Source organism: Lemur catta, chromosome X, assembly GCF_020740605.2.
Source record: "Lemur catta isolate mLemCat1 chromosome X, mLemCat1.pri, whole genome shotgun sequence".
Classification (NCBI taxonomy): domain Eukaryota; kingdom Metazoa; phylum Chordata; class Mammalia; order Primates; family Lemuridae; genus Lemur; species Lemur catta.
This window is the reverse complement of record NC_059155.1, coordinates 30,217,367-30,244,324: the sequence shown is the minus strand read 5'-3', so window position 1 is coordinate 30,244,324 and position 26,958 is coordinate 30,217,367. Positions and strand designations below refer to the sequence as shown.

Here is a 26,958-nt window from a genome sequence, read left to right as displayed (position 1 = left end):
CTTAGCAAAATGAGAAAGAGTGTGTGCATACATTGCGTGTGTGTGTGTCCCCGTTAGTGAATTTTGAGGTGAAGTTAAAGGGGGCTTAGGGGCATCTGGGACCTACCACAAATTTGAGAGGAGAGCCTCATGGGCAAGAGGCCAGCAAAGAACTGTGTGTCTCAAGGATCCAGAATCCCCTGGGGAAAGCACACCCACTTGTAAAAGAAGTGGACATTTGCTCTTGGTGCTTGTTGCAGGGCTTGGCTATGGGTAGCCAGGAGATCTCGGGGGCCAGTGCCCTGGTCCAGCCACTAGATCTTTCCCTGGAAATTTGTAATCTGCACTGCCTTCGCTGCCATAATCCTCCACCACTCCTGTCCCCCCATCCTGTGCCGGGGATCATTCTCAAGGCTGGGGAAGCAGGAGGATTCTGCTGGCTGAGCCCTTGAACCTCAGGCCCTTTGGCCCCACCCCTCAGAGGGCCCACCTCCCCTGGGGCCCCTTCAGCTTTGCTGCTTTCTGCCGAGGCTGAAGCCTGTCTGGGCCCCTCCCCCAGACCATGTACAGCCCTAAGGAGTGACAATTCTCAGCAGACTCCCTCCCAGTTAGGCTCCTAACTGGAGGCCCAGGTAGGGGGCTGGTATGGATGCTGAGGCAGGTCAGAGGGGACAGAGGGGAGACAGAATGGGAGACTGGGGTCCAGGTGAGCACTTCAAGTAGAGCAGCCTTGCTTTGTACTGGAGAAGGGTGGGCACGAGCTTTCTCCCAGCACTCCAACTCTGGCTGTCTTTGCACCTGCTGTGCCAGCCCCTCTCCCCCAACCCCTCCCCTGATTCGTCTCCTCCAGGTCTTGCCCCGCAGGAACCCTAGGCTCCACTTCCCTTAAGAAGTCCCCAGAAACTCTTCTGTCACCCAACCGCAGGATGTATTTGGCCCGGGATTCCATGGTGTTTGGTGTACTACTGTTCCAGAATTGTATCCTCTGGGCATCTTCTGGCCTCACCCACTGCTCGGCCCGCCCTCCCGCCCGGGCCGCACACAGCAGGCGCTCAATAATGTGGAGCTCAGGGCTGGGCCCAAAGGCGTCAAGCGAGTCTCCACTTGCACGGGCCGGGTGAGGGGCTGGACACAGCTTTCCAGAGTCCCCGCGGAATGGGTTTCTCTGCAGGGCTCGCATTCTCTGTGGGGGGGCTCCCCACAGGGAAGGGCCTGGACAGAGCTGGGAGCCCCCGGCCCGGCGTGCGACGTGGGCTCTGTGGGAGCCCTGTCCCCGCCTTCCCCCGGGCGCGATCGAGCTGCGAGGGGAAGGAGAGGCGGCGCGGGCCCCTGGCACGGCTCCCCCTGCCGTGCTGGCGACCGCGGCGGGCCGGGGGTGGAGGGGCGCTGTTTCCACCGAGATGCCTCGTCCCTCCCTCGCTCCCTCCTCCACCCCGCCCGCCCACGGTCCCTCCCGTCGGTCCCTCCCTCCAGCTCTTCCCTCCCTCCCGCCCAGCCTCCTTCGCGCCCGCCCCAGCCGCCGCCTGCGGGGACGTGTGTGTCTCTAGTGCAATTTCCCCTTTCGCTCGGTTGTCTGACTGCAGGTCTCCGCCGCTCGCGCCCCCTCCCGGGGCGCCCCCGCCACCCCGACCCTCCGCGTGGGCCTCCCCCACGTGCCCCCTGAGTCCTCGTGCCCCACCCCGCCCCCCGACTCGTTTTCTCGGGGACGCCACCGTCTCACCTGGTATTTGCATCTCGCCCTCCAACTTGCCATTGGCGGCGCGACGTGTGGGAGAGCCCTGAGCCTCGCCCGCCCGGACCAGCCTGCCCCGGCGCCGAGGTGAGTCACGGGCGCGGGGCGGCGGGGAAGGCGGGGCAGCGAGGGAGGGGGACGACGGCCCCGGCGGCCACGGGGACGGACCCGGCGCCGCGCTCAACTTCCACTTCTCCTTTCGCCGGCGCCGAGTTCCCGGCGCCGCTTGCCCGGCCCGGCTTCCAGGGGAGAAGGCGGGTTGGCGGGGCTGGGGACCCGCGACTCGGCCCCTGGATCGGGGAGGGGATCCTCGGAGACCGACACTGGCCCGGCGACCGAGCCTGGCCCTCGAGCCACTCGGTCTCAGGTACGTCGATGGCGCCGCTTCTTGTAGCCTTCGGGGACCTCGGAAAGTTTGTTTGAGGGCGGGATAGAGAACGCCGAGGCCCCGGAGGGGGGTCAGGGGCCGGGGAAAGGGTGGGAGAGCCTCGGCGTGACGGTGTCGCTCTTGCTTCACCCACCGCGTGTGTGCTGGGGAACTGCGCTCCTGATCGCGAGGTAGAAGTGGAATCGATCCCCCGAGGTGGGGTGGGGAGCCGGTTTGCCCACTCCCTGGGCAGCCTAGGTCCCGTGATAGGGCCGAGCGTGGCAGTGGGCCCCCAAAAGCTCAGTGCCCGAGGGCAGGAGGTTGGGCGGACAGTGGCGAGGCTGCTAGGCTGATCGGGCGGCCCCTAGGGCTTCTGGGGCCGGGCGCTTTAGGGACACGAGCACGCAAACCTATGACTTGGAGAATCGGATCGCCAAGATAGAGACCTCTTGGCAGGGGCCAGAGTTTACGTATGAGGGAGCCACCAGCCTTCCTGCTCCCGCTTTCCCGCTCTCCCGGTTTCTCCCGCCTCTCTGTTCCCTCCTCTGATGCCACCTAGGGGACTCAGCAGCCGCACAGTGCGGGTGCCCTGATGCCAGCGCCTTGCTTTGGGGGCTTGAGGGACTGCAGAGGCGGTAACCAGTCAATGAATTCCTGACCTCTTCACTGCACCCTAACCCTGCCACCCTTTCCTCACGACTATATGCTTTCCTGACCATAGTCACCTCCTGACCGTTTGGCACTCCGGCTCAGTGAGGTTCTCCCGGTCTGCCCCCACCCCCCAAACACCACACCCCAGCTGAGGGATTTGATGGCTATTTGATTCCTGCCCCTCATCCCTCTGCCCGAGATAGAGGCCTGTCTGGTCCTGCAGCTTCTTCTGGTTAATATTTGACAGTTCATTGTGGCTAATCATTTTAATTAGCTCTTAAAGTGGGGAGGAACAGTTAACCTTGGACTTCTCGATTTTGGCCTGGTGGGGCCTCAAATGGGAGGAGTACTGGGGAGGTGGGGAGGTAGGAACGGAAGTGAGGTCACCACCCCAGAGCCCGAGCCACCACTGCTCAGCCCCAACAGCTGGTGGGCACGCCCATTGGGGACTCACCCCCTGCGAGCTGACCCCTGCCCTGAGTGCCAGGTTGGAGCGAGGTAAAGGGAACAGTTCTACTTCTTCCCTTTGGGGAGACGGGACACTTTGGCACTGAAAAATGCCCAGGGAACACATGTGCCCAGCAAGAATACCAATCCCTCCTTGCAGTTAGTTACACAGGGTTTTCCTGGTTATAAAGTGTTTTCTCAACCGTTAATTCAGCGCGCCCAGTATAGAAGTAGCGCGGAGGGAGTGATCTTGAGTCAAGTACAGATTATCAGGGAGGACTTCCTATCCCCACCGGCCGGTATGGGGAAGAGGCTGCCTTGCATGCGGTTGTCTCTGGGGCTGGGTTCAAAGCCCGAGATCTCTTGTAGTGGGGGAACCATGAAGCAGGCTCCACGTTGCCACCCTCACCCAGCCTCTTACTGTGAGCCGAAGGAGTGGCTTGTTTGCAGCTATGTCTGGCATTCCTCCCTTTGCTGCACTCTGTTTGTTCGGTGGTTGCTCAGGAACTGGCGCCCACCCCTGGATGAGCTGGGGGCCCGAAATCCGTCCTCCCCCACCTAGTGCTAAGTGGTGGCACAGTGGCTTCTGTCTCCTCTGTTATATGTTGGGATCTAAAAATGAGGGTACAGTGATCTGTCTGTGTGGACCTGATTGATAGCTTGCCCCAAATGCCCCTAATCCTGCAAAATGCAGAGACCCAGCCAGACACAGGCTGAGGGGATTGCCTTCCCAGGGAAACTTCTGCCCCCAACTTTGGCTTTCATCCTCTGCACACTGTCTCCACCCCAACTTTCTCATTTTCCCTCCAGTTCTTAGGGCCAGACTGGGTTGAAATCCCAGCTTTGTTATTTACTAGCTGTGTGATCCTAGTTGGTTGTTTCAGTTTCCTCATCTGTCAAATGAGACCGACCTCATAAGATTACATGAATACATATAAGCTGCTAACTAGAACAGTGTGTAGCACACAGTAAGTGCGAGCTGGCATTATGATATTGTCTAATGCAGTGCCTAAAACTCAGATTCAACTCAGCAAACATTTGCTGAGAGCCAGTCCCAGTACTGGGCCCCAAAGAAGTGGCAGTGAGGAAAATATTGATGTGAAGAAGATACCACCTGCCTTGCAGGATTGTGTGTACCTTGTTGTGTGGGCTGGAGTGCAGGTGGGGGGATATGTGAGGGGGCCAGTGAGAGGAGATATTGATAATTTAATAAAATTAAATTATAAACAACCATAATTTGAAGCCAGGCTCAAATGCCTGAGCCAGTGTGGGTAGCCAAGCACCCCACACTTGGAGGCTTCTCCTTGCGTGGAAACCCTGGCTAGTTTCTGGTCTCACTGTCCCCCTACTACTACTACACACACACACACACACACACACACACACACACACACACACACACACACACAAACACACACACACAGTCCTGCCCTGGGATTTGGGTAAATGAGAGGGAAAGGGGGAAAGGGACACTGGTTCCTGCACAGGCTGCAGGTGGCAAGCATGCAGGGTGTCATTTGTTGGGTTTCAGGGCAGGATGGCATTACTTAGGGCCACCCTCTAACACTCCTATACCCCCCTGGAGTGGCAGGGCTCACGCCTGCCATGCCCCCTGCATCTCGCTGGGGTCCCCTTCTCTCCTCAGGCGGGGCTTGACCCCAACCTGGGCTTGGTTATCTCTCCCGGATTTCTCAGCTGCAGAGAGGTTTGTGGCTTCACTGCCAATTGATTCCCTTTGTGGTTCTCAGACTGAAAACTAGTTCTGCAGGGGAGAAAAGAAGTTCACGTGAGGTACCCAGAATCCCATGGGCGCTTTCCTAGGGGTCAGGGGCTTTTCTCATCAACACCAACCTGCCTATAAATCTCTGGCCGCTGAGCCTCGTGTATCCTGTAATAGCGGTCGCGCGGCTAATGCCCTGTAGCTCGGGCCCCAGCGCCGGTTGCCAAGAAACTGCTGGTCGAGGTGCTTATGAGGGTTCTGACCTCATAGGGGCTGCTGAGTTTCAATTCAGCAGACATTTATTAACACCTACTGTGTGCCCAACCTGTGCTAGGCGCCATGGGGGAGATGAGAGAGGGATGTGGTGGGGAAAGAGATGACTAAGACACTGAAACAATCAGAGGCGAGGACAAGCAGACAGGCCAGTGGCTGGTCAGGTGCTAATTGTGCTCCTTGGAGCAGAGGCCAGCCCAGCCAGGACTCTGAGGTCAGCAGCAGCTGGAGGAGGGAGGGAAGGCTTTGTGAGGGATGCGGGCTCGAGCTAGACCTTGAAGGGGGGCAGGGGCAGCGAGGGGGAGATTTGGCTCAGCAGAAAGGGGAGAAAAGGCGCCTTTCTCTCTATTCCCTGGCCACAGACTGACCTTGGAAGCCTGGATAATTGTTTGGCAAATGCATGTCACATAAAAGACCAGGTCAGCGAGTGTGGGTGGCTGGTGCAAACCCCAATATCCACTCCAGGAGATACAAAGTGGCTGGCTCAGTGAGCCCAGCATGCATTGATGAGACAAAGGGGTGGCCAGGCTTCCCTGCCACCCAAGATGAGGGGGTTTCATTTTGAACTCCTCCGCCCCCCACAGGCCCAGGGGAGAGGGAAGGAGGGAGGAGAGATAGGGGTCACCGAAGGGACCGGAAAACTGACATGCCACAGGTGTTCACAGGGGCCATAGGCTGGCTGGGTCCCACTTTCCCCAGGGTTCTGGAATTTCTCTGGAAACCCAGAGGTTCAGGTGGAGGAGAGAGGTTTTCAGAATTGTTCCCTCCTCGGCCATCTGGGAACTGAAGGATCTAGAGAGTCCCACTTCTGCGCAGACCACCAAGGACTAGCTATATATCTATTCTGCTGGTTTTGTGTCTCCTGAGGCTGGGCATGGAGGGGACTTGGCCCTTGTTGGGTTTAATTGGATAAAAACACCCTTACATCCTGCCCCCCGACACATACGTTCATCATTTTTCCTCTCTCACTGCCTTCTCACCCTTCCCCCAGCACATTTCAACACCAAAAGGACATACCAGAGTGCCCTGACTTCTTGGTTGAGAAATCGTGTTTTAAGGTGCATTTCTTGGCAAAGAGACCCCAGCCTACACCCAGGGTGAGGAGGAGAGTCAAGTAGCAAGGAAGGGTGTTTCCCGAAGGAGGGTCTGCAAGGGAAAGTGCCAGAACATTTCTTAGAGAGGCTAATAAGAAGCAAGAAGTTAAGCAGCTTGCCCAGGTTGAGCAAGCTTTGCCTTGGGTTCCCACCTCCTTGATAGGCCATTTTCTTGTCCCAGTGTTGGCAGTTCCTGCCTCTCAGAACCCCTGCTCCTCCTGAAGCTTCCTGTCCTCTTCCAGTCTGACCCAATGTCCTTGCCAAGAAATGTCACTGTCTAGACGAGGAAGAGCACAGGTTCTCTGCGTTCTTTCACATCCCGGACATACCACTTACTATGTGACTAAGGGCTTGTTACTTAGCCACTCTGGGCCTCAGTGCCCAGCTCACAGGGTTGGAATTAAGATTAGTGAGATAATGCACGCAAAGCACTCAGCAGAGTGCCTGGCACATAGTGACCACCCAGTAAGTGTTCACTGTTATTATTATTCCTGTGGCGGTTATTGTTGTTGTTGTTGTGATTATTTTCCCTTCACACATCTTTGACTTTGATAGGCTCCTGGGCTCCACCACTTCTCTGGCAGTACTGGCAAGGCATGCCACACACATTCCTGAAAGCAAGAGGGAGATTTTCCAGGTTTCTCTGCTAAGTTTTTGTTAACTCTGCCATTGCACAGGATGGGGAGAGGATGTGGTAGAAGATGCATGTGTGTGTGAAATATAAAGTCTTTCTGAGTGACAGGCAGTGCTATGGGGAAGAGTGAAACTCAAATCTTTAATATTTGTATTAACATTGGCATCTTTGTCCCTTCACCATTTTCATCTTGAGTATCATTTGCTGCAGAAATAAGAGTGAGGTAGTTTCTTGGAGAGAAAGATCTAACATTCTACCCCTGGGAACTATTTAGTAATCATTAGTTTGTTGTTATCACCCTACTGAGTGTAGAATCCTGGGAACCAATGAGCCAACCACTGCTCACTTCTCCCCCTTTCACTAGAATAGATGATGGGTCCATTCTGGGCCGATGCCCGGAGGCCTTGGGTTGAGACTGCCTTTGCCTAGAAGCACTTGCAGGGGGCTAGGGGCCATTCCTTTTCCAAGGGCCTCCCAGAAAGTAACTTGGAGGTTCCATCTGCTATTAACCAGATTGTGTTTGCTTGAGGAGTCTGTGACCACCCGCAGGGACAGGCAGCCCTAGATAAACTGGACTACCCCTAAGTGGAGCACTCCACTCAGTCCCTTGGTCCCCACCCATCAGGTTAGAACTGCTAGGCCTTGGGGGATGGGAAGGTGGGCAATTAGTCTTAACCTCCCCAAATTCCTGATGACCTGATAACAAGGAGGTACTTAGACTTAGACTTAGGAGATAATCTGTCTTTTTCCCATAATGCCCCCTGAGGATAACAGAGCCTAGTTCAGCTCCACTGATTCTGTGAGAATCTGTGCACAGAAAACACCTGTTTCATTAGGGGAGCACTTTCTCAGCGCCACACTGATCCTAAAAAAAAAAACACAACAGGCCCAGTCTCCTGCTCAGAAGGATCTCAACCCAATTCTAGAGCTGCAGTAATGCACGTGCACTCAGCCCCATGGCAGGCAGGAGCTGATGTGCCAGCCGCCCTATGACACTTTATATCTGTAGATTGGTTGATGATGGGTCCCATGGTTGTCTAGAGAAAGATCCTTCTTCTTCCTCAGCTTCATTGGGGAATACTGCCTGGAGGCAAGAGGGCAGATGGCCTTTCAAAAGAGGAAAGAGAGACCATTGGCTGTGCTCTAGGGACACTCCAAGCTCAGGAGGACAATAGCACTGGCATCGGAGTAAGCAAGCTAGAAAACAACACAAGCCCATTAGAATCAGCACACTCACCAAGCACCAAGGTTGAGAATTTGTCTCTACTAATGGCTTCAAGGAATGTGTTTTTTAGGAAAGTATGGGCATTCTTGCTTTTGTTTGTTTGTTTGTTTTTACTACTATTGCAGAGTAATGTTAAATACTAAAGTTACATAGTGGTGTTACATAGCAGAATTACGTAGCGTTTGGCATTATTGTTCCAGTTTTTGTTTAATTTCATCCAATCTGGGGACCTTCCTCTTTCTTTTTATTTGACAGCTTTATTGAAGTAATATTGACATACAATAAGCTGCATGTATTTCCAAGTGCACAGTTTGAAAATATGTGACATATACGTATACCCGTGAAACCACCACCACAATCAAGTGAGTGACCATATGCATCACTAATGGAAAGTTGCCTCATCTCCCTGTGCAATGCCACCCTCCTGTCCTGAGACAACCACTGCTCTACTTTTTGTCACTATCAATTAGTTTGCATTTTTAAAATGTTATATGATAGGAGTCATATATCATGTACTCTTTTTTGGTCTGGCTTCTCTCACTCAGCATATTTATTTTAAAATTAGTCTGTGTTGTTGTATACATCAGTATTTCATTCCTTTTTATCGCTGAATAGCATTCCATTGTATGGATAGACCATACATGGTCTATCCATTTATCAGTTGATGGACAATTGGTGTTTTTGCCAGTTTTTAGCTATTACAAACAAAGCTGCTTATGAACATCTGTGTACAAATCTTATAATGGCTATATATTTCCTTTTCTCTTGGTTAAATACCTAGGAGTAGAATACCTGAATTATACAGTGGTGTAGGTTCAACTTTTTAAGAAACTGTCAAACTGTTTTCCAAAGTAGCTGCACAACTGTACATTTGCACCAGCAGGATATGACAATTCCAGTTGTTCTACATCCTCACCAACACTTGGTATGGGTGGTCTTTTTATTTTTAGCCATTCTAATAGGTGTGCTGTGGTATCTCATTTTGGTTTTAATTTGTATTTCCCTAATGACTGATGATGTTGAACATCCTTTCATATACTTGTCATCCATGTCTTTTCAAATCTTTTGCCGATTTTTAAATTGAGCTGTCTATTTTCTTGTAGTTGAGTTTTGAGAGTTCTTTATATATTTTGCATAGAAGACCTTTATCAGATACATGCTTTGCAAAGACTTTCTCCTAGTCTATGGCTTGCCTTCTATTTGCTTCACAGTGTCTTCTGAAGAGAAGTTTTTAATTTCGATGAAGTGCAACTAATCACTTTTTCCTTTTGTGGATCATGCTTTTGGTGCTATATCTGAGAAGTCTTCACCTAGCCCTAGGTCACAAATATTTTGTCTTATATATTTTTTAGAAATTTTATAATTTTAGGCTTTACATTTTGATCTATGATCCTTTAGAGTTAATTTTTCTGCATGGTGAGAAGTATGAATCCAAATTATTTTTTTGCATGTGGATATCCAATTATTCTAGCACCAGTTGTTGAAAAGGCTATGATCAATCTACTACTGCTGTCCTTATATGCATGGGTTTACTTCTGGACTCTATATTCTATTCCACTGATTGATCTACTTGTTTATCTTTATGCCAGTACCAACTTTTTAATTACTGTAGCTTTATAATCATTCTTAAAATCAGGTAGTGTTAACCCTTCAACTTTGTTCTTTTTCAAAGTTGTTTTTGGCTATTTTAAGTCCTTTGCAATTCCATATGAATTTTAGAATCAAATTCTCCATATCATTTTCTTTTTTTCTTTTCTTTTCCTTTCCTTTCCTTTCCTTTCCTTTCCTTTCCTTTCCTTTCCTTTCCTTTCCTTTCCTTTCCTTTCCTTTCCTTTCCCTTCCCTTCCTTTCCTTTCCTTTCCTTTCTTTTCTTTTCTTTTCTCTTCTTTTCTTTTCTTTTATTTCTTCTGACAGAGTCTCACTCTGTCACCCAGGCTAGAGTGCAGTGGCATCATCATAGCTCAAACTCCTGGGCTTAAGCGATCCTCCTGCCTCAGCCTCCCAAGTAGCTAGGACTACAGGCACATGCCACTATGCCTGGCTAATTTTTCTATCTTTAGTAGAGATGGGGTCTCACTCTTGCTCAGGCTGGTCTCCAACTCCTGGCCTCAAGAGATCCTCCCACCTTGGCCTCCCAGTGCTAAGATTACAGGTGTGAGCCACCAGTCCCAGCCTTCATTTTCTCTTAATACTGGAATTTATTCTGTTTGCATTAATTTTTGTTGTAACAAATATGTTTAGCCTTGCTTTTTAAATCTTATTTTATAATCATGTTTATCCCTGATGTTACTGTTATTTTAGATGATTATCTTTTCATTACTATTCTTAGGCTAAAGAGTTCCTTGACTTTACTATGCATTTGTAAAATAGGACTATTTATTATTGTGTTTTTATTTATAACCCTTTTTGGTGATTGGGTGCATGACTATCTTCCCCATACATCATTTTATAGATGCCAATCATATCCCTGTTCAGCATTGTCTGTCTAGACCACAAAAGGCCTCTTTTTATTTTTATTTTATTTTATTTTAGAGGCAGAGTCTCGCTCTGTCACTCAGGGTAGAGTGCCGTGGCGTCAGCCTAGCTCACAGCAACCTCAAACTCCTAGGCTCAAACGATCCTCCTGCCTCAGCCTCCCAAGTAGCTGGGACTACAGGCGCACACCGCCACCTCGCCCAACTGATTTTTTCTATTTTTAGTAGAGACAGAGTCTCATTCTTGCTCAGGCTGGTCTCAAACTCCTGACCTCAAGCAATCCTCCTACCTCAGGCTCCCAGAATGCTAAGATTACAGGTGTGAGCCACCGCACCTGGCTACAAAAGGCCTCTAGGAATAAAATTGTGTCCTCATATAGTTATCTTCACACCCCACTCTCTTGAATCATTTTAGCTCTTAGACCTGATCCAGCATCATGAAGTCTTTCCTGAGGGTCCAGTGATCAGACCAGCAGTCAATATTCCCAGGGTAGAAACACTGTGGTTTTGTACAAAAAGAGAATGCTTTGATGATGACCTGATCATCAACGGCCTTCTCGAAGCTGCTTGGATTAAATGACTCTAGCTGGTACGTGTTGCCTGTAACAGAGAGGCTTGGAGCAAGAGAGAAAAATTAATGGTGGAGCCCTAGAAACAGTTTTCCCCAACTCTACCCCAGCCCACCCCTAGTCTTTAAGCCCTAAGATCTATGAGGACCTGTAGCCTCATTTCTAGAGATCTCACTCCAGTTGAGAATTTACACGGACTTAATTCATGAATGCCCAGACATGTGTTAGAGTCAGGAGAAGAGGAAATAACCCTCGATTCCATGGATTTTACTGCCTGTTGGGGAAATAAGAGATACACATGAAATAATGAAAGAGCAATTCAAAGCCCTGTGGGATTAAGAGATTTTTGTGGCAGAATGTATGGGCTACGGGAATTTATAGAAGGGGGGGGTCCATGGGTGTGAACTATATTTATGGGGGCATAGCCACCTCCATGGGGTTGCGGAACTTGGTTGGGACCTTGCTGGATGGGCACTATTTGATTAGCCAAAAAGGAGCAACAAGGGCATGGAAGGCCTGAGAAACTCCGTGAATGAGCCTGGAATGTTCCCTCAGGGGACCATGAGGAGACCACTGGGCTTGAAGCCCAGGCTTGAGTTGGGAAATCATGGGAAAGAAGCCCAAGTAGGTAGGGTGGGGTCAGACTGTGAAGGACCTTTGGAAACCAAGGAGATGAGTTTGGACTCTAAGGCTCTGCCGTGTCCAGCTGGTATGGCCACAGCCGTAGATCTGAGTGTGTGTCCTGGAGTAGGCGTTGGCACCCGCTCAGAAGCTGAGGGAGGAGCTAGACAGAGGCAAGGCCAAGACTGGAACTTGATCTGCCTCACTCCCAGTCAAATGGGCTTTCTGCTGCACCAGTCCTGGTTTTTAGCTTTTCAAAGGACTTTCACATCCACTTCACGTAGCATTCTAACAGAGCTCACAGGCATGGGGCATGGATGCGAAGGCCAGCTTGCTCAATGGCTGCTGATGTGACGGGAGGTAGAACCCGAGAAGCACCCTCTAGCTCACCTACCCCACTGGTCTGCCCCACCGCTGGCCCTGGAGCTCCTCCTTGGAATAAAGCATGGTAGCTCCAGATGATGTCCTTAAATGAAAATGTATTAAGGATAGAGATGACACTTAACCGAGTATCAGCTATTAACACACTAAAATGGTTTATGATTTTTCTGAGTGGTAGGAAAGTCCATTCCCTGGAGAGATGAGATGGCAACCTGAAAGTTTTGATAGAGGGAAGAAACATGGAGCCCTGACAACTACTAGGGTCAGTAAGCCTGCGAGGAACTCTGAAATCTCCAGTGGCAGGGAGGCCCAAGCCTGTGAGAGCCATGTGACATGGCATGCCTGTGGTTACATAGCCCATTAATGGCAAAATTGCCTTAGCAGAGTTTTTCTAAACTTTCCCACCCAAGTGCCTCAAACTATTGAATTGTATTCCAGAGACCTAGAAGGACATAGTCACATAAAATTTCTTGGAAACATGGCATTTGATCTTAAATGTGAATGTTGCACTCTATTGCCTCAAATATATTTTCAATGATTTAGCAGTGAACACAATGAAAGCTTCTGGAAGATGAGCTGGGTCTGGACCGTGGCTTTGACTCACAGTCTGGGGCTTGGTTAGCTTTAGCAAGCAGGCCCTGTCCCTGTGGGACCTGCCTACAGGCAGGTCAGAACGTGAACTTTCAGGATTTTAGCCCGAAGTGCTGGGAGGGAAATCCATTATCCTAAGCATCTTTATTTGCCTGCCGTCCTCATCCCTGTCGCCCTCCCTGGTTCAAGCACATTTGATGGAAAAATCTAGGCCCTTATATTCTGGGGGGAAGATCTTTTGACTTGCTCAGTGGTTAGCTCCTGCCTCCTCCCGGCCTCTCGGTGGGTGCAGATCCTAGGGTGGGATGGACACAGACAGCTTGGGATCCGTGAGGCTCAGAAGTCTGGGTGTGGAATGGCCAAGACTATGCCCAGGCATTTCCAAGCCTCACCTCCTCCATCACACTCAGCCTGCAGTCCCTCATTCAGCTCCTCCTTTAGCTTAGTGTTTACCGTGCTCTGTAGTTAAAAACAATAAATCAATCTGCCTGCAGTCTCGGAGCCTTCCAGCCTAGCGCTGCCCTTGCTCATCCCTAGGTGGCTAAGGACAGAAGAGCCATCCAGACATTCCAGGCCAAAGTTAGCCTCCTCAGCAGCCCAAGCCTCTCATTCCTGTCCCCATAGCCTGCAGATAGAGAAGAGGTCAATTTCGAAAGAAGAAAGAACGCATGCCCTCCCAGCTTGGGAAAGCCGGGTAAAGCACTATGCATATTCAGGTTTCACTCTAGCAGGCAGGGCCCCAGGCACTGAGGACCTGTGCCAGGCAGCAAGACTTCATCCACACCCCCTGCCTGCCAGCAACGCAGGGGGGCTCCAGGTTGCCGGTGCCTTTAGTGACGAAAGAGCAGGTAGGGCCCTGGGCAGGCCGTCTGGGCCGGGTGGGGCGGGGCAGCCAGCTGGGTGAGGCCCAGATTCCCCAGGCTGATAAGGCAGCCTGTAAACACCCAGCAAGGGGAGGGGGCAGAGGGCAGGCAACCAGATGGCAGGAGAGGGGGGAAACCGGAGCCCAGACCTAGCTGCAGGAAGTGGGGCCTGATGGTGGAAACATCGAAACATCCTGTCCGGCAGAGACTGGACCGATGGCCATTGGCAATCACTCCCTCCACCATGGAGGCGAGCTCAACCCAAGGTGGGGCTGCCTGCCTGGGCACCCGGCCAAGACCCTGGCTCCTGACATCTCAGAAGGACATGATCGATGGGTCTCTATTATGGGTTGCTTTGCCACCTAACACTGCTGGCTGGGGCGTGGGGGGGAGCTGAACCAAGCTACCCCCCATGGAGAAACGCAGCAGAAGGATTATCTGAGAGAATTTGACGCTCACGGGAAAGCCCTGATCATTGCTATCAGTGAGGAGCATCGATTCCAACACCTAATTGTGTCAAAGGCCTCCTGTAGCACTCCAAGAAGAGCCCCGCATCTGACACTCCATTCTGCTCTGTCTTGCCGTGCTTTCTAATTAGAACCTCAGAGGGTCAGAGCCGGCCAAGCCTTTAGTAAAGGACCCCCAAATGCATGCACTTCACTTCACAGCTGGGAATGCTGGGATTGAGACAGAGGCAGGGACTCAGCCACATTCATGGCAGACCTGAAATGAAAGCCCCTGGTTTGGAGTGTTTTCCCCTGCCTACCCTAATGCTTCAGTTCCAGCCTCCAAACCGCACGCACAGGGCCGGACCACCGTGCACACACGCTGGAACTGAGCTTAGCCTTGCTTATGGTCGCAGGGAGGCTGGGAGGAGGAAAGAGCCTCAGAATCATAAATCAGGAGACCTCAACTTGTGCATGGCCTTGGATGGGCTGCTGCCCCTCTGTGGGCCTTGGGTGTTTTTTTAAAAACAGCTTTCTCAGATACAGTTCACATACCATAAAGTTCACCCACTTAAAGCGTACACTTCAGTGGTTTTTAGTACATTCACAGAGTTGTACATCTATCACCAGAATCCATTTTAGAACATTCTCATCGCCCCCATAAAAAAAACCCCGTACCCATTAACACTCAGTCCCCATTTCCCCCCAACCCCTGGGCCTCAGTTTTGTTTTTTTTTCTCCTCATCAGACAGCTTGATAGGCCTCATTTTTGAAGAGATACTTGCTATAGACATGTTTTTTGGGGGAAAACCTTGCAATGTTGTCTAGGCAGATGGGCTAACCCAGCTTACTGGGAACTTAGATACCTACCACAGAGAAGAATAGGGTGGGCCGGGCGATAAAGCCCCTGGCCACCGGCCTGGCACATATGAGGTGTTCAGGGCTGACTTTCCATAAATATTTGAATAAACATGTGAACCAACACCCCAAGATAAGAACCCAAACTTACATTATGTGTAAGCCAAGAGCAAGTGTATATTTATGGGGCAGGGACCATGCCATGGCTACTTCAGGTCTGAAGCCAGGAACTCTCTGGAAACAGTAGGCCCCTGAGTACAGGAAGAGTCAGCTTCCACATCAACAGAGCTGGAAGCCTCCTCCTCCACAATCCCCCTCCTCCGCAGCTGGCCACGGGAGCTCCAGTGGTCACCATTTTGGTGCGGACTTGGCCCAGGAAGTTAGGATTCTCTTATGAGGCCCAGCTTTGGTTTGAGATTGAGGCCTCAAGGGGCGCGGGACACAGGCCTGGGAAGCCTTTGTTGAAGGGACCTCACGGGGTCTCTGAGGCTTTGAAGTTGAGATTTGTGAGCAAGCCCTGAGCTAGAGATCCTAGGGCAGAGGGAAATGCAGGGACTTGGAGATCAAGGTCATACAGGCCTAGGTTTGAGTTCTCCTTCCATTCTTTGGCAGTGTGGCCTTGGTCATGTTACCTAATCTCTGAGCCTCATTTTTGCTGTTTTTAAAATGGAACTGTTAAAACAGAATTATTAGCAAAATAGATTTCACTGAAAACAAAATTCAACACATGTAGTAGTTGGCAATAAACCTGGGTTCAAACCCCGGCCCTGCCACTCGCTAGCTACTTTGTAGGGATGATGTAAGATTGCAAGGAGATGACGTACGTCAAGTGCCTGGCACAACATTAACCCCACAGCCCGAACCCCAGAACTGTAAATCCCTGCTGCCTTCCCTGAGCTCCACCCTGTCACCCTGTAATTCTTACTGTTTGGCTCCTTTGCCCAGAAGCAGAGGGAGCAACTTGAAGTGATATCAGAGGGCGCTGAAGAAAATCTTGCCCACATTTACACAACCACCCACGCCCCTCTGCCCTTCCCCCAGCAGGCTGTGACCAAGGCCACAGCGGCCACACCTGCCACCCTGGGCCCACCACCGGCTCAGATCCGTGTCAGCCCTACAAGTGCTCCCCCTGAGCTGGCACCGACCTCAAGTACTTCCACCCCCTCCACCCAGGCGCTGTGTGCTTTCCGAGCACGTGCCACCAGCTTTGAGCAGGGCTTGTAACCAAACCCTGGCCCTGGGTTTGCACTGCAGATGTAGGGAGGGGCTGGCAGGGGCCCAGGTGCACATCCAGATGTTGCCTCTGAGGCTTCCTTGGCGTCCCCCATGCCAGCTGTGAAACAGTATTCACTCCAACTCACAGGGGTGGAGAAGCAGGCCCTCCCCTCAGGGGCGACAGGGCCTGTCTCAGGGGAAGTGGTTCCTATTTGTCTTGGGGGGCCATGGAGGGAGAGTGGATAGGAAAAAGTGGGACTCTGCTCTCGTGACAGGAAGCCTCTCTGGGCAGGGCTCTTGCCCAAAGCTGCCAGAGGATGACTTCTAAGAGCCAGGGGAGGTATCAAGATCATCTTCTCATCCATTTTTTTGTTGGCGCATCCAGAACCATCACTTCTAGGACTCCCCTTAGCTTCTCTCACAAATCCTTGACCCTCATGGAAAAACACCACCATGAGGGGGGACTAAGGTGATTGTGTCCACCCACCAGTAGTCCCCTGTCCCAGGCCTCAAGGCTTCTAGAAACAGCATCACGTGTTCTGACCTGTCCCCAGGGGCACTGACAACTGGGCAGAGGTCCAGGATCTTGGGCGGCTACTGCTGCTGTTCTGACCCGTGGCTTTGGGAAGGTCTCACTGAACAGGTCACCTGCCTGCAAGATCCATCACAGGCACAGAAGCCTACTGCTAGGACCCCCATCTTCCAAGTATAAGTCAACACACCAAATCATCAGCCACTACAGAATGTGAGAGTTCCTTGCCCCATCACCCAGAAAATGCCACTACCCTTGACCCACATGTGATATAATCCAGTTGACCCTTGAACAACATGGTTTTGAGCCGCATGGGTCCGGCTTATATGTGGACTTTTTTACAGTATTTGCCAGGTGTGCAACTCACATTTTCAGAGGACCAACTTTTCACACATGTGGGTTATGCAGAGCAGACTGCGAGACTTGAGTATCCTCAGATTCTGGTGCACCCGGGGGTCCTGGAGCCTGTGGCCTGCGGATACCAAGGGATGACTTGACTTTGCTGTCCATTGTTGCTTCGTCCATTGGCAGTAGGGGACGAGGTCCCTGAAAAACTGTGCAGTGACATTGATTTCAGTGTCACCTGGCCCTCCGAATTAACCCCACATCCTTGGCCTGCTTTCAGGCCCTCTTGCTTCAACCTGTCCCTTCACGTGAAGCCACCCAGGGCTAATCCTTACTGGACATTGACCTCAGCATTTATGTTCCAGTTTTTTATCCAATCTTCTAAGGCTAGGCTCACCCCACCCCTGGGCGATAGCTAGGTAAAGTGATGACGTCATTTCTACTCATTTGGTAGCAGGGGACAGTTTGTGGAGACAGCCCCAGTCTCCCTCCCAGGTAATGCATCCCTCTGTACCCGCCCCCTAGCCCGAAGCAGGCGGTAGAGTTGCTGCTGGGGCGTCCCCTTGTGTAGCCAGCTGTCTCCTCTGCCTTCCTGTGAGGGATCCTCCCCTCTCTGCACTCCCTGACCTGTGTGAGGCAGGGGCGGGGCTGGGAGGGCCAGCAGGCCCCAAAGGGGAAACTGCTGAAACCCCTGGGACAGGAAGTGGCAGAGAGGGGCTGTTTCCGCTGGCAGAGTTGGGGTGCGGTGAGAGCTAGCCCTATCTCCTGCCCCACCGCCTGTCTGCTCTGGGCCCCGAGAGGTTGGGGAGAGGTGAGAGTCCTTTCCCTGCCTCCCCCAAAGTGGAGGCTTTCAGCCCACCCGACTGGGGGGGGAGGGGAGGGCCCTTGCAGAAGAGGCCATCTTCATGTAGCAGGGACAGGAATTCAGAGACAAGGGCAGACAGGTCAGCAGAAGGGAAGGGCGGGGCGGGGCAGGTGAGTGTGGAGCGAGGGGGGCCCACAAGGGCAGCGGAAAACCACAGCTGGGCAGGGGACCCTTCTGTAAGCTTTGCTTCTGAGAGTAAATAAGCAGGACTGTGCCTGCTAAAAACTGGGGGCGTTGGAAATGCGACAGATCACTGACTTTCTAAATCACAGGGCTAGAAAGGACCTTAGGCCACCCAGTCCAACCCCCTCATTGTGCAGATGAGGAAACAGAGGTGCACAAAGCAGAAGTGAGTTGCTGGAGGTCACATCATGGGCAGAGCCAGGCCCAGAACTTAGGTCTTGCTAGACCAGGACTTTCTGATGAAAATCTGCTGACTGGTATTTGGTGTACCACACCTCCTCCCAAGCACCTCCCATCCCCAAGTGTTCTGTGACATTCTTCTCAGAAATGAGCCTGATGAATTCATTCACAGTCTAGGGGTCAGCAAGCTTTCCCTGTAAAGGTCTAGATGATAAATATTTTAGGCACTGTGGCCCATATGAACTCTGTCACAACTACTTATAAGGCAAAAGCAGCCATAGACAATATATAAACAAATGAGCATAGCTGTGTTCCAATAAAGCTATGTGTCACAAAATATTCTTCATTTGATTTCTTTTTCTCCAATCACTTAAAAATATAAAAAACCAGGGCCAGGCGTGGTGGCGCATGCCTGTTATCCTAGCACTTTGGCAGGCCAAAGTGGGAGGACTGCTCGAGGCCAGGAGTTCCAGACCAGCCTGAGCAAGAGCAAGACCCATCTCTGCAAAAAAATAAAAATAAAAATAAAAAATGAGCTGCGTGTGGTGGCATGTGCCTGTAGTCCGAGCTACTCGGGAGGCTGAGGCAGGAGGATCACTTAAGCCCAGGAGTTTGAGGTTGCTGTGAGCTAGGCTGACGCCACAGCACTCTAGCCCAGGCAACAGAGCGAGACTCTGTCTCAAAAACAAACAAACAAAAATGTAAAAACCAGTCTTAGCTCATGGGCCATCTAAAAACAGACAGTAGGCTGGATTTGGCAGATGAGCCATAGTTTGCAAGCCCTGCTTTGGTCTGAGAAGCCAAGCTAAGGTGTCATGAGGAAGAGGAGGAAGAGAAGATACCAGGTGGGAAGGAAACAGAAGGCTTTGAAAAGGTGACATTTGCTTCAGATCTTGAAGGACATATGGGCATTAGACCTGTAGAAGTTGGGGATGGGCCTATCAGGCCTAGGGGACAGCATGAACAAAGGCGGAGGTGAGAAGTCACTGTGAAAGTTAAATGTGTTCTGCATATGTGTGGCCTCATTGTTGTTTGCCAGCCCTGGGCCTTTGCCTGCTGTGTGGTTCTTGCCAGAGGAAAGGGGTGGCTTTGTTGAGGCCCCAGGGACACAATGAGAAGGGGGGGAAGAAGGATCACCTGGGAATCACTGGTGGGAGACTATCAGACAAGACTAGCAGTGCGACCTTGAGCAAGTCACTTTCCCTCCCATGGGGACTTGGTATCTGACGTTGGATAACAAGAGGGATGGATGCAGTGATCTTTCAGGTCCCTTTTAACTTTGATATCCTGGGACTCTGACTCAAGGAGAGGTTTCAACAGTGCGGGTGAGAGAGGAGGAGGAGCCCCAGGAGCTCTCAATGACTTCCAGAGCTGGAGCTGCCCGCCCTGTCTGGCCAGGTCTGATTGGCTGTCTTTCCACCTCATCCTTTCTGGCGCCCTCCCCTCCGAGTAGGGGATGCTGGAGTACCCGGCCTTGTGTCTGCAGTACTCCCCTTTGTTTTCGTTGGCCTGAGGAGTGGCCAGTCAGGGAAGCGGGTATTTGGGCTGCCAAGGAGGCAGTGATCCTACCATGGCTCCTCCCACAAAGGAGCGTCACAGATCTGAGCAAGGAGCCTTGGCATTAGTTTCTAGGACACACTGTCAGGGGCCTTGATAAAGAACACTGTCCCTTCAATAAAAGTTATCTGACTTAATATCCTGTTGGGGCCGAGTCACAGATTACTCCATTGCTAAAAAACCCACTAATGAATTTAATTAGTCTCTAGTCCTTTTGTTTTGTTTTGTTTTGTTTTGTTGAGACAGAGTCTCACTCTATCACCCTGGTTAGAGTGCTGTGGCATCAGCCTAGCTCACAGCAACCTCAAACTCAAGCGATCCTCCTGGCTCAGCCTCCCAGGTAGCTGGGACTATAGGTATGCGCCACTGTGCCCAGCTAATTTTTTATAGTTTTAGTTGCCCGGCCAAATTTCTTCCTATTTTTAGTAGAGACAGAGTCTCACTCTTGCTCAGGCTGGTCTCGAACTCCTGACCTCGAGCGATCCTCCTGCCTCGGCCTCCCAGAGTGTTAGGATTACAGGCGTGAGCCACCTGGCCCATGAATTTAATTAGTCTCTAGTCAGTGTTTCTGTTCCCTCCCTCACTCCCCCAACAATGGAAGCAAGCAGGCCTTCCTGGGGCCTGGGTGTGGGTGTCATTCTAAACCGCTGTTCATTCAGCACACGCGATTCTCTGCCACCTCATCATATTGTACCGACTGCTCTAGGCCAGGCCGGCTTTTTCAGCCCCTGAGCCCCTGTCTGCACCCCTCCTGCCCCACAGCCCCAGCCCCAGGCAAGATGGAGGCTTAGCAAAATGACTGTCTGGGTCCTTTTCCCCGTTATTAGTCCTGGGGTTTTCAAGATAATCCCACCTTCAAAATGTCCAAGCTGAACCCATTGTCCTGCCCTATTTCCTGCCCCACTCACTCTTTAGCTTTTAACATTCTTACAGAAAAAACAGGCTGACATCTCGGCGTCTCCTAATATAGCTACTGTATTAGGCTATCAATTTTTTTTCCTTCGGGGTGGCTCTGGGATCCACTTCCTGGCTTCCAGCTGCCCCACCTGGTCTCCTTCCATCTCCTCCACTCATGGCCCCAACCTCATACCCAGAGCAAACTGCTCTTCACAAAGAACTGTTTTGCTGAGCGCAGTGGCTCACACCTGCAATCCCAGAACTTTGGGAGGCCAAGGCAGGAGGATCGCTTGAGGCCAGGAGTTTGAGACCAGCCTGGGCAACATAGCGAGACTCCATCTCTACAAAATAAAAAAATAGCTTGGTACAGTGGTGCACACCTGTAGTCTTAGCTACTTGGGAGGCTGAGGCAGGAGGATCGCTTGAGCCCAGGAGTTCGAGGCTGCAGTGAGCTATGATTGTGCCACTGCATTCCAGCCTGAGTGGCAGAGTGAGACCCTGTCTCAAAAAAAAAAAAAAAAAAAAAAGAAACGAAAGAAGTGTTTTTTTATGTTCAGGAATCTACAATAATTCTCAGTTGCTCTCCATATCAAGTTCACATTCCACTGTCTGACAGATCTAGGTCCTGTCCACTTATCCAGCTTCACAACCAATCCTCCCCTCTCCCTGTAGTCGGACTGGTTTCCTCTCTCTACCATAAATTTTATAGTTGTTGGGTATGTCCTCTCAGCCTTCATTTCATCCCTCCATCTCTATTTCCGTTTCTTCCCCTCCATGCTGGTAAAGAAAGGTGGGCTGAATACTGACTGAGCAACCACGGCTCAAAGTCAAAAATCAGACCAGTAAATTGAAAAACACATCCAGGACATAGCAGAGAGCTTTTGCCCACATTAACTCATTGGCCTTTTGCAACAACCCCTTGAGCTGGGTAGAATAGCCCTGTTTTACAGAGGAGGAAAGTGACGTGTCTCAACCCAAGGCAGAGCTGGGTTCTAGCTGGGAAGCCCACACTCCGAGGGTCTGCAGGGGATTCTGGGGGCTCTCCTAGGCTGTAGCTGGCAGGGGGTTTCGTAGCTGCCTCAGACGTGGCTTTGCTCCCTTTTCTGGGGTGAGTTCTCCCATCCTTGGCTTAGTGCCACTCTGTCCCTTCCTCTTCCCTGAAGCACTACAACTGAGGATGTGGTGGCCACAGACACCTCCAGGGGGTGCTGTTTTGGCTTTCTCAGGGCGGCTGGAGAAATAGGTTCCCTTTGTCAGTAACCCTTCCCCCGCCTCTTCCTCCCCTGCTGGGGCTTCTGTAGTGTTCTTCTTGCCACATAACCACAACCCAAAGGGCTGGGGCGGAGTGAGGACAGGGGACTGGGAGTACAGCACCAGCCACAGCAGTCTGCTCCTCCCCGCAGGGCCCCCAGCCCAGGCGAGGAGCCAGTCCCTTCCCAGTCAACAACTGGAACCCTCCAGCCCCACCCTGTCTATGTTCTGGGGCCAAAGGGGGACCTCTGTCTGGGGCTTAATGGGGCCCCCAGCCCCTGTTGCTCCCTGGGAGGTCACCTGAAACTCATCATCTGGATGAGTGCTTTTTTAATTTTCAAAGTGCTTTCCCACCACCATCTTCATTCCCCCGAGACTCCCTGGTGAGCACCTGCTAAGCCTGGATTACCCTCACCCACTTGAAGGATGACAGAAACCACCGCCCAGAAGGATGGCCGACTTTTCCATGGTCACACATCTTGTTGGGATGCAGCCAGGAGAGCACTTCCCTCCTCCTCCACCAACCTGGACAGGGTACACCATGGGTGGGTTGTGGGGCCCCTGGAGAAAGAGGAGGGAGCATCTCTTTGCCTGGGGCCTGCCATCTCCTGCTGCCCTAATCTCCTCCGGGACAGATCAGGGCCCGGGAAGGTAGGGGCGAGAGGAGAGCAAAGGTGGGGGGCCACCTTGCCATCGGCATTGGGAGAAGCCCTGTGCTGGAATCAAGCAGTGACAGAGGGGCAAGGAAGGAAACCAGGTTTCTTGTAAATAAGCACAGAGAAACCCCAACCAACAGAGCTTGCAAAACCTTTATTTTTTTTCCCTCCCTCTTCCTGATTTCATCTCAAATGGAGGGGGTGGTAGAAAGAAAGGGAATAGAGGAGCAGGAGCTGACAAAATAGCTGTGTGTGGAGTGGGGAGGTTCTCTGGGCACTTGCTTAGGGAGGAAGATGAGCTCGCCGGTTGGAGTCCAGCCCTAACTGGGCCAAGGTTGTGGGTTTGAGTCCTGGGGATGGGTTAATTCTGCTCTGGCCGGGACTACTCACTGGGTCCCTGACTCTGGCCTCTGTCTCTTCAATGCACGCCACTGGTCATGTGACGCAGCAGGCTATTCCCTGCTTGATGACTGTCAGGCGAGGAGGGGCTGTTTTTAAGCAGAGGGTACAGCTGTTCCTGGGGTAGTTTCCATTTTGTTTGTGGTCATGGGGGAGGGGGTGCTGAGGGAGTGGGAAATGGCATGAAGGAAATTGTCACTTCCTTTCCAGAGAATTCCAGAAAGGTTTCATGGAGGACGAGGTATTTCAGGAGTGAGAGCTGGCTCCAAGGGGATGAGGAACTGGAGGAGAATTGTGCTTTGTGGCCCAGCTGACCATCTGGCCTCCATGTTTCCTGGCCTGTGTGAAAATGCCACGGGTGTTACCAGCAATTCTGTGAGAGCCATTGGCTCAGCTGAGCGAGTGTAGATTTAAACCCACTCCACGCAGACTGTGGACGTGGCTTTCACATCGGGGCCGTTTCCTGTAGGGGAGGCCCAGATGGGTGGGTGCAGGACACCGCTTGATATGTTCCAGTGACAGCCCCAGGAAGGGTCTGTGTGTCTGAAGGGGGCCCAGTTGTGGCGACACAGGAGCAGCTCAAACCACTTCTATTTTGCTTTGGTTTTGAAATGCAGTCAGAACCACAGAGAGCCAGAGGTGTGCATTTGCAGGCCAGGAGGCCTCGCCTGCTTGCTCCCTCCTGCGGTACACAGGCGCACGCAGGGTGTCCAGGGCCCATAGCCTCTCACAAAGGCCTCACTTTCAGCCCTGGGAGCCAGGGACCTTGCAGTGCTGCGAATGGAGCCAGGAAGCAGAGCTCTTGCCACCCTGGGAGCAGACTCTGGAGCCGGCAGTGAGCTGAGCAGTGATGGGGCACCTGGGGGCAATTCACCACCAGTTGCTAAGGGCTCCCAGGGGCCTCAATTGCCTGAGCCCAATGTCCCTGTGTGCCTCCGTTGTCCCCCACTTGCTGGCGAGGCAGAGTCCAGGGCTCTAGGCCGCTGAAGCTATGTCCCTGCCAAAGGGCTCGCTGGAGAAGGGAGCCCCTGGCGTGGGCCTCTCCAGCCTCCAGCAGGGCGGGCCTTCTGTGGTGGTGGCTTCTTTGGTTTCAGGTTCCTGGGAGAAGGAGGTTATTTTGAGGGACTTAAAAGGGGGGGGGTGGTTCACTCCTCTGCTGGGGAGAGTGAGTGAACATGCAAATGAGCCTCTCTCCACCTCTCACTTTCAAATCCTCAAACATCTGAAGGGGGAGGGGGGAACTTTCTGGACTAGAAGGTTCCAAGGTAGGGGGGGAGTATTTCTTAGCCTTGGCCACCAAGAGAGTAGGACAGCTACTTCCTCTCCCTGTACCCCTTCGCTTTAGCTTCAGGCTAGGGCAGAAGATGTCCAGGATCGGCCTCGGGTTCTGGGTATACCCTCACAATACCTTGCAATCCTGGGCCAACAGAACCTGCACCAACCAAGTCCTGGATTTAGATAATTCAACATGCGGACACATACAAGAATGTGATTGGACTTGTCTCTTTTATTGCAAATCTCTCTTCTACACTGATGGCCAAGGGTTCCTTCCAATACAGTGCAGTGGCTGCCTCCCCTCCCCGACCCGCTCCCTAGCAGGTGGTTCTTGGGGGACTCACCCCAAAGACCGTGGGCCACATACCTACTCTGGGGCTGGCATTCTCTTCCTGAGAAGCACAACCCCACGGGACCAGCAGAACCCCTGGCCCTGCCCCAGGTCCGCCTCCTCCCCTCAATCTTCAGCACAGCCTCTTAGTGCCAGCATTAGCTCATGTTTGTCACTCACACAGCAGCCCAGAGGGGGAGGAACTGACGACTGAGCTTGTGGCTTTGCTGGCCAGACCAGGGCAGCCCTTTGACACACAGAGGCTCTCACGCACATGTGCCATCCTTGGGACACACGTGCACACCCCACACATACGTGTACCCACAGTGTGTGTGCACACCCACAGCGAACACAGGTGGCACACCTGTGTAAATAACAATGCAAAAATATACAGAAGTTGCCTCAGCGAGTCCGCACATTTCCCTCTGTCTCATGCGAGAGTATGTGGCACCCACACCTGGTGTACACATGGATACACATTGCCCAGAAAACACACCTCACAGATGCTGACTGACCCACGCGTCCGTTCATCCGTCCATCCATTCATTCCACACACACGAATTGAGAGTCTGCTACATGGCAGGCGTGGTGCAAGGTGCTAAGGTTTCATCAGTAACCAACACAGTCGTCCCTGCCTTCAAGGAAGCTGCTGTCGAACGGGGGAGAGGTAAGGAAGGTGCATAGAATTACCCCAGGAGAAAGCACTGGCAAAAAACTTGCACAAATGAAATAGTAATCTGAAGAGAAGGCAAAGAGATGAGCAAACCTGGAGGGAAGGGCCGTAGCAATGACCTTGGGGGGGGAGGGGGCAGACAGGAGTTTCTTGTTTAGACAAAGTGGGATTAGGTGAAAGTGATCGCCTTTCATTTGATTAGTATGAGAATGTTTCCTGGGGGCAGACAGCCGCCTGTGGGAGGGCGGAGCTGCTGCGGAATGCAGGCCTTGGGGCGCTTAGGCTAGTCGGGGGTGGGGGGGGACAGACCTTCCAAGCATAAATGGCCCTGGGAGGCTTCGCAGGCCACAGGAGAAGGGTCACTGGCAGGGTCGGGTGGGGGCAGGGTGGGGGTGGGAGGAGCAGACCCAGGGCTAGGTCCCGCCGGGGTGGACCTAGCAGGGCTCCGTCTCTCATTCACCTGAAGAGCAATTCAGACCTGACAGGTTGAGTTGAGTTGAGCGACTTCTCCGGACTTTTTTTTGTTGGGGTGGGTGGAAAGGTATCAGGGTGAGGGTGGGGGTGGGGAGAGGGTGGGGCCAGCCCTGTGGGCTAACGGAAAGGAAGTGGGAGAGGCCTGGGTGTCTCCGGTGGGGCAGAGTGGTCATCAGGGAGGTCACCACCGTGGTCCCCCTCCCTTTCCTCCTCTTTACCCCTTCTCTGAAGTTCCTCATTTCTTTCCGACCCAGGAGAAGGTTTTGCCACCCTGGGACTGCCAAGGGAGTGTCAAGGACGTGGGCTTGTGTCACTCCTACACGTGGGAGTGGACCCTAGTCTTCAGGTACTCACGGTTGAACCAGGCTGTTTGTAGACCCATCCACACTCACGTCCACACACACCAAGCGGAACCTGAAGGGCCAAAGACATGGAGCCTGGAAGGGGAGAAGCGCAAGCGCTGGGGGCGGAGCAGCGGCGCAGGCTGGCAGGAGGGAAGTGGGAGCGGGGCTAGGGCCGTGGCAGGCAGGCATGGCTGTGACCATGACCATGACCACCGCTGACAGCGGATGGGCGGCCAGGGCACTGACCGTGAGGAGTCATGAGGAGCCGAGGCTGGGGAAACAACTGCAGGCCTGGATGCCATGGGAACACCGAGGTGCAGACCACCAGCGCGGGAGGGAGGCAGGGAGATAAGAGGCCTGTGTGGGCTGCAGCAGACACAGATTTCCTGGAAAAAGGGGCCCGAGCTGGCCCTGGAGGATGGGGAAGGTTCCACCCGCCCCTCCCCCAGCCGGGGCTCTCCTTGCAAGTTCCCAGGGTGACAATTCAGTATTGAAACTGAAAGCAAAGCTGAACCAAGCACACAAACCCACATAGAGCACAGAGGCCATCCTCTCTGGCGGGCGGTGGGGGTAGGGGATGCCGATGAGCACACAGGGCGTGTGGCTCACCTGTCCCTCTGTCTCCAGGCTCTCTGGAGGTGTGGCCTCGTCTGAGAGTCCCATCTCTAAGAGTAGAGTTAGGCCACTGCTGGCCCTGATACAACACAACGCCCACAGTGAGACATTTCTTCCTACTCCCAAGGTAAACTGAGCTTGACTTTGACTGGAGCCAGGCAGAGTTGGGAAGAGCACCCTGTGCACCCAGGTGTCCGCATTTGCACCCCCTCACGCCCAATTCTTCCCCAAACCAAGGAAG

At 52.5% G+C, this 26,958-nt stretch overlaps 1 protein-coding gene across 2 annotated transcripts in view; it reads left to right on the top strand.

Annotated features, from left to right (window-relative positions):
• The first annotated feature begins 1,514 nt into the window (after positions 1–1,514).
• ELF4 (E74 like ETS transcription factor 4) overlaps positions 1,515–26,958 on the top strand; it is a 37,655-nt gene continuing 12,211 nt past the window's right edge. Inside the window, exon 1 of one of the 2 annotated variants that reach the window (XM_045538010.1) lies at positions 1,515–1,798. The gene's annotated coding sequence lies outside the window, so the exon portion shown is untranslated. Of the gene's footprint in view, positions 1,799–1,864; positions 2,079–26,958 lie in introns of those variants that run through there. The other variant, XM_045538011.1, reaches the window with a different exon arrangement.